This window comes from Melopsittacus undulatus, chromosome 12, assembly GCF_012275295.1.
Source record: "Melopsittacus undulatus isolate bMelUnd1 chromosome 12, bMelUnd1.mat.Z, whole genome shotgun sequence".
Classification (NCBI taxonomy): domain Eukaryota; kingdom Metazoa; phylum Chordata; class Aves; order Psittaciformes; family Psittaculidae; genus Melopsittacus; species Melopsittacus undulatus.
In genome coordinates, this window is record NC_047538.1 from 3,121,594 (window position 1) to 3,128,061 (window position 6,468).

Genomic DNA, 6,468 nt, shown 5'->3' on the forward strand with positions numbered 1-6,468 from the left:
AGAGACAAAGTCAGCCCCTTTTAGAGAAGCCCATCAGATCCAGTGCATTGTTTTATTCTCTACTGGTGACTTTTAGGACTTAAAGCATGCTCAGGATACAAAGAAAAGCTGCACAGCACCAGCCAGCTGTTTGCATTCCCCATTGCTCTGGAGGCACCAGATGCAGCACATCCACCTCTATAATCCCATGGTGCAGCAGACTTCCTGCTCTCCTCCAGTTTTCCTGGATGTTTGAATGCCCCAAGTCTTTGTTTTTGTCCAAGTAAAACGAGTGGTTTGTAATCCCTTAAAGCACCCACCACAGAATTACGGATCAACAGGAAAATTCCCTGCTCCCAGCACGTAAGGATAGCTCCCAGTCTCCCTGGATAAGCACAGGAGGCACCATTCCAACCCCACCACATGCTACTGCTTCCTACCCTCATCCCAAGAGATTTCAAACTCTTTGCTCACTATTTACAGCTCAAAGTTAGCATGGAAGATGACCCACAAAGAGAGGAGCCATCAAGGCACGAATGGACAGCAATGGACTCGGGAGTCCCCAAGGTGGATCCCATCTGCTGCAGCAGTGTGTTACGTGCAAGATCCCATCCTCGTGAGATCCACACTTCACTGCACAGTGCAGTGGTGTTGTCAGTGATCCAGAAGGAAATTAAAGAGGCTCAGGGAACATTTTGGGAGGTAGCAGTATGGGTGTAGGCAGGAAAGATGAACAGTATTAGGAAAAAGGAAGAAACCATAACCTTATGAGGCTGAGAAAGCAAAGGGACTGAGAACAGATTCCTTTGGCAGCTGCTGTTGTTAGGAATTTCAGCCACCAACCCCTTACCTTGTCTGCATGACTCAGTGCTTGTGTGGGCAACCATGACAGCACCCTGTAATTAGTAAAGTTGGTTGTTAAAGGCACTTAGGTCGCAGTGATGACTCTTCTGAGGGGCTCCTTCAGCCCCAGGGAAAGAAGAGGCAGAGCAGATAACTGATGTAAGGCCAAGAGGGAACCAAAAGCCAGGCTGGCCAGAGTTGTCCAAATCCCATTCTAGTGACAACCCTGCCCAAAAAAGTGGTTCATTTGGCAAAGCAGCACCAGGCACATGCTATGAACATGAGAAGCAAGTGAGTGGCACTGAGGAATGTGTGAGTGATGGCTCAGTCACATTTCTCCTGTTGACCATTCTCTCTCTGAAATACTCAGGTGCAGGAAGTCAAATGATACAACACTCACCTCTCTGCATCCGGCTCCAGCTCTTAACGCAGCCTCTGTGCTCCCATGACTAACCAAAATCCTTTGTTTGTCATCATGGAATCACAGAATAGTTTGGGTTGAAGGGACCTTAAAGCTCCTCCAGCTCCAACCCCTGCCACGGGCAGGGACCCCTTCCACTGGAGCAGCTGCTCCAAGCCCCTGTGTCCAACCTGGCCTTGAACACTGCCAGGGATGGGGCAGACACAGCTTCTCTGGGCACCCTGTGCCAGCGCCTCAGCACCCTCACAGGGAACAGCTTGTGCCTAAGAGCTCATCTCAGTCTCCCCTCTCTTGGGCAGGTTCAAGCCATTCCCCTTGGCCTGTCCCTACAGGCCCTTGTCCCAAGCCCCTCTCCAGCTTTCCTGCAGCCCCTTCAGGCACTGGAGCTGCTCTCAGGTCTCCCCTTCAGGAGCCTTCTCTTGTCCAGGCTGCCCCAGCCCAGCTCTCTCAGCCTGGCTCCAGAGCAGAGCTGCTCCAGCCCTCACAGCATCTCCATGGCCTCCTCTGGCCTCGCTCCAACAGCTCCAGGTCCCTCTTGTGTTGGGGAATCTGTGGGGAATCCCTTGCCCTACTCCTAAAGCACCAATGAAAGACAACCAAGGGAAGCACAGCAACTTGCAGTAACCTTTACATCTATTACATAGGGGCTGAACATCTCTTGGCCATGTAAGGGGTATTAAAAAAGTGCCAATGCCTCAATTCAGCCAGGCTGGAACAATCCCAAATGGGAACAGAACTGTAACAGTGGTTCATCTGCACTTACAGCACCAGATGAAAACCATCTTCATGAAGCAGAATGGACAAGGCCCAAGTGCTCCAAATAGTTTTTAAGGGAAGCACTCAGTCCTTAGATCATTTCCCAGCAGAAGACACCATCACCAACATTTTGGACAACATATGAACAGGCTTGTAGTAGCCTGCACATTAAAGCCTTCCCCTTTCCCACCCCAAGACCAGAATCAAAATGTAGTTTTGCCCTCATAATTAATATCCACCTTAACGACATAGCTGACACCAGCATCACGTGTAGAGCTCTGAGCATGTGAGGAGGAAGCCACTGTCCAAGAAGTGCTTTGTCACAGTGACTGATTCACAACCCCTCCTGTTTCTGAAAGGCTCTGCTCATGCAGTACAAACACCAACTGCTCTTTGGACAGCAGAGATTTCATATGGCTAAAACCTCAGTGCTTGCCTCAAGGCAAAATGCATGTTTTTCAGGAGCTGAGAAAGGAATTACTGCTCCATGAGACAAATCCTGACTGCACACAAGTGACAGAGGGAGATGCTCTACTCCTCTTCCAAAAGCTGTGCTATTACAAGACTTAAAAGAAAGGGACTTCAGAAGAAGTTATTTCTAACTGACACTGGCATGAGCCTCCCAGAAATATAAATGCCTTTTTTTCTTTCTTTTTTGATGTCCCAAGAGCTTCCAGCTCCAGAAAAATAAAGCCATCTAATCTGGCTGGAAATGGGGAGTTTTGATAGGAGACACGAGGACTGCATCGCTCATTCTTCCAGCAGACAATGCTGTGGCCAAGTGCTGGTTTATGTTGTACCCCAATACTTTTCCAAGTCCTGCCTGAAGGATTCAACTCAGCAGCCCATCCCCACCAATGGGGAATACAGGAATTTCTCATGCCTGTTCTCAGGCCCTGATTTCCACTCATTATGTTCAAAATAGCAAAGTTTATATTAAGGAAATTCTACTGGATTTGATGAAGCCAGAGGGATGGAAGCGCGGAGCTGCTGACCTCAGAGATACAGACAGACTGATCAAGCAACGTTATGATAAAGTGTTTATTCATTTTTTTTTTAAATATCAAATGTTTTTACACATCCATTTTGTTGATAAACAGTCCCCCAATATTAAAAAAAAATAATCAAAATCAAAAAAAGAATCAAGTGTGTATTACTTTGGGCAGAACCACATCCCATTCTCCGCTGCCACCACCACTCCTCCTGCCAGCCTCCTGGGAGGACTGCTGCAGTGGTCAGCCCCGAAGAGTAAATGACACAAATGCAACCAGCTTTAGGATTCCTGAGTATTGATTCCCTCAAGCTCCTTAAGTGAGTCTGTAAAACTCTTAAGCTAAAAAGCATCAAAGAGTAACCCAAACTGCTACACATTTGGATCACGGACTAAGCCTCGTCTACACAGTGCAGGAAGAAATCTCTTGAATGCTTCAGAAGGGAATGATGTAGCCAAAACCAACCCCACTTCCCAAGCTGACTTCTGAGAAAGGCAGGGATATACCTCTGGATTTCTCCTCTTTAAATTAATGTTAGAGTTCTGGGGAGCCATTCAGCAAGAAGTCCAAGTCTGGTGAAGAAACCTCTAGGATCTGTTCCTCCTCTTATTTGTAAATGGCATAGTGTGTTACAGAAAACTTGCCTGGAAGTTAAACATTCAGCAAGTACACTTAAATATTGCTACTTTTGAGGAAAGGAAATGGCAAGAGGGGAGACAGGAAGAAGGGAACGTATTGAGGAGGTACAAGGTTAACAGTCCTGGAGACCAAACGTCTAACGTAGGAAGTTTAACATACGTAGCAACAAGGCAGAGATTGTAATGATAATGCAGCTCAGCTCTGTCCAGCAGCAGGTGAAACCATCACCAGGAAACATTTCCTCCCCTTGTCACCTTTATGTGTGCCAGAAACTTTCAGATGTGGGTGTTTCACTGAACATCACCTCTCAGCTCACCTAGAGCCTCATGTACAGAAATGCATTTAGCAAGAGGCTGAGTAAATTCCTTTGGCATCCTTAAGAACACATCCCAGAAACCCACAGCAAGAGACACAACTACAGTGGCTCCAGCAAACACCCAGAAACAAGCTCTGCAAACCCACTGGGGCATGCCACAGGCGCTGGCATCTTTATAAAGCAGCCTCTAGTGTTGCTTTACTCTCTATATATGGATGTGTTGTAAATAGTTTTGCTAAGCTGATGTGACATTTGTACATTGGAGCAGTGATTAATGAGGAGGGGGAAGAGAGTGAAGAGAGGCCAGGACACATGGCTCCTTGGAAACCTGAACAGCTTTTGGTGTTGCCTTGATCCCCTGCTCTAGCCAACAAGCTGTAGCAGTCTACATAGAGGTATTCCCACTTTGTAGGCCAGGGATCAGTAGAGAGATTGCTAAAGGCTGAGCAAAAGATGTGTGCATACAGCAGAGAGGACACACATGCACATTAAAACAGAAGACAACTTTTAGACAATGTTCACTAAATACATGTTCTATTACGTTTTATTTTAACCTTAAATACTCACCATGGCCCCAGTTTTCTCCAACGTAAATCTTGCTCCTAAAAATCTGATTCTCTAATTTAGCAGCACGTAGCCATTCACTCAAAGCAAGGCTCTGAAATGAAGAGATTTAAATCACCAGGCTTGGACTAACTTGATCAGAATAGGTTTACAAGTATTTCTCAGTTGGGGTCAGGCTGTTTCTAGCAGTCCAGAGAGAGTTACCCAGGAAATTCCAGCACTATTGATAAACGCTTCAGTAACAGCTTTGGCAGAAGGGCAGATTTCAGAAATGATATTTGACAAAGAATAAATCTGAGCATTGAAGCAAATTGGCTGCTGCTCTAAAGCTTTTATAGCATAAATCCTGTATACACAGTCTGAGTAAATGAGGCCGTAAAACTAGAGCCTTTAACCAGCTTGGTGCGAAGCAGCAGTACTTTGTCTAGCTATTAGCAATCGCTTCTAAAACCATGAAGTGTAAATACAAAAAGGGTACATACCACTGAATAGCCACTATCTGATGCTTCCAGAAGCTGGCTGCAGGCTAAGGGTACAAATTCAGCTCTCGTGCATCCGAGGGCTGACCTGCAGCTGGTGTCTGTGCACCAGATGGGGGTTTGCCCCTAAGACCACCTCACTGAGCCCCATGGTGTCAATCAGGAGCAGATTCAGCTGGTTAGACTGAGGATGCTCTGATCTGAGAGCCTCATTCTTGTTGCTGCTTTTGATAGTGAACCAGATGGAGATGGGAATGGGTATATCTTATTTCCTAAGGCTTCTAGAGGGACATCTGATGACACTGTACTCCTGCACCAGCTCAAGCGTTACCCTTTTCAGAGGGGGCTTTTGCTGATTTGAGGTGCTCACTGCAAGGAGAATATATAAAAAAGATAATACTATTCAGCAGGGGTAACATGTACCACCTGCCCAGTGAAGATGATAAAGCTGTGTTCTTGCTTCAGTAAGTCATTTTGAACAGAGCCTCAAGTGAATTACTCAATGCTGCTCTGGCAAGGGGCTCCCAAACAGCAGAGCACTGCCTGCTGCCAGCATCACAAGGAGCAGGCTATAAGCTGAACACATCTGGGAGCACCTGGTACCTTCACAGTGCATGCAAAATCTCCATTTGACAGACAGAGGAATGCCTTAAAGCTGTTGGCTCCTCTAAAGGACCTCCTGGGTGCCCAAACATCCAAGAAAAACATGACAACCACAGCTCCCTGACACCACAGACTCCTGCGAGTTCACAGATGAAACCAAAGCTGTGCTGGTTTTTCAATGCCACCCTGCACAAAAAACAAGCCTCGCACACATGGAAGCACATCTGCCAAGCAACAGGGAAAGCAAAACACCAGGAACACAGGCCAGAGACAACGATGACAACAAATGAAAGCCATGACAGAAACATGTGTCCAGCTGCTGCTGACCCTTTGCTTCAGGTGTAGCTCAAAGCAGAAGATTCCAGATGAACACCTGACACAAAGCCACTTCTGCCATTTGCAAGTGGGACCAAGTGAAAAGTTCCTACTTAAAATTTGGTATAATTTTTCAGCCACACTTTCCTTCCCCTTCCCCAGCCCCAACATGGTTTTGGGGCTTTGCAGAGCATCACAGAGTAGTTCATCCCCCCCAGAATAACATCTGGAAAGGGCTACCTACAGCACAGCCTTGGTGAGTCCTCATCACTCACCTGGGACATCCCAGAAGGCCACGATTGTTAATGCAGAAGCCACATCAGTGCATTTGTTTCATAAACCCTATTGGGGAGCCCTCGCTCTCTGAAGAGGTATTAAATGAGTACCCACCAGCTGCTGCTGGTGCCCCAGAGTTTGCATTTCCACAGCTGAGAGGCTGATCATCCCCAAACATCCAGATAAAACTAGTGCAAAGCAGATTTCTTCATCCTCCTGATCACCCCCTGCTTGGTGCATAGAGAATGCATCCACTGCAACAGTTCATTCTTCCCCGACCAGAGG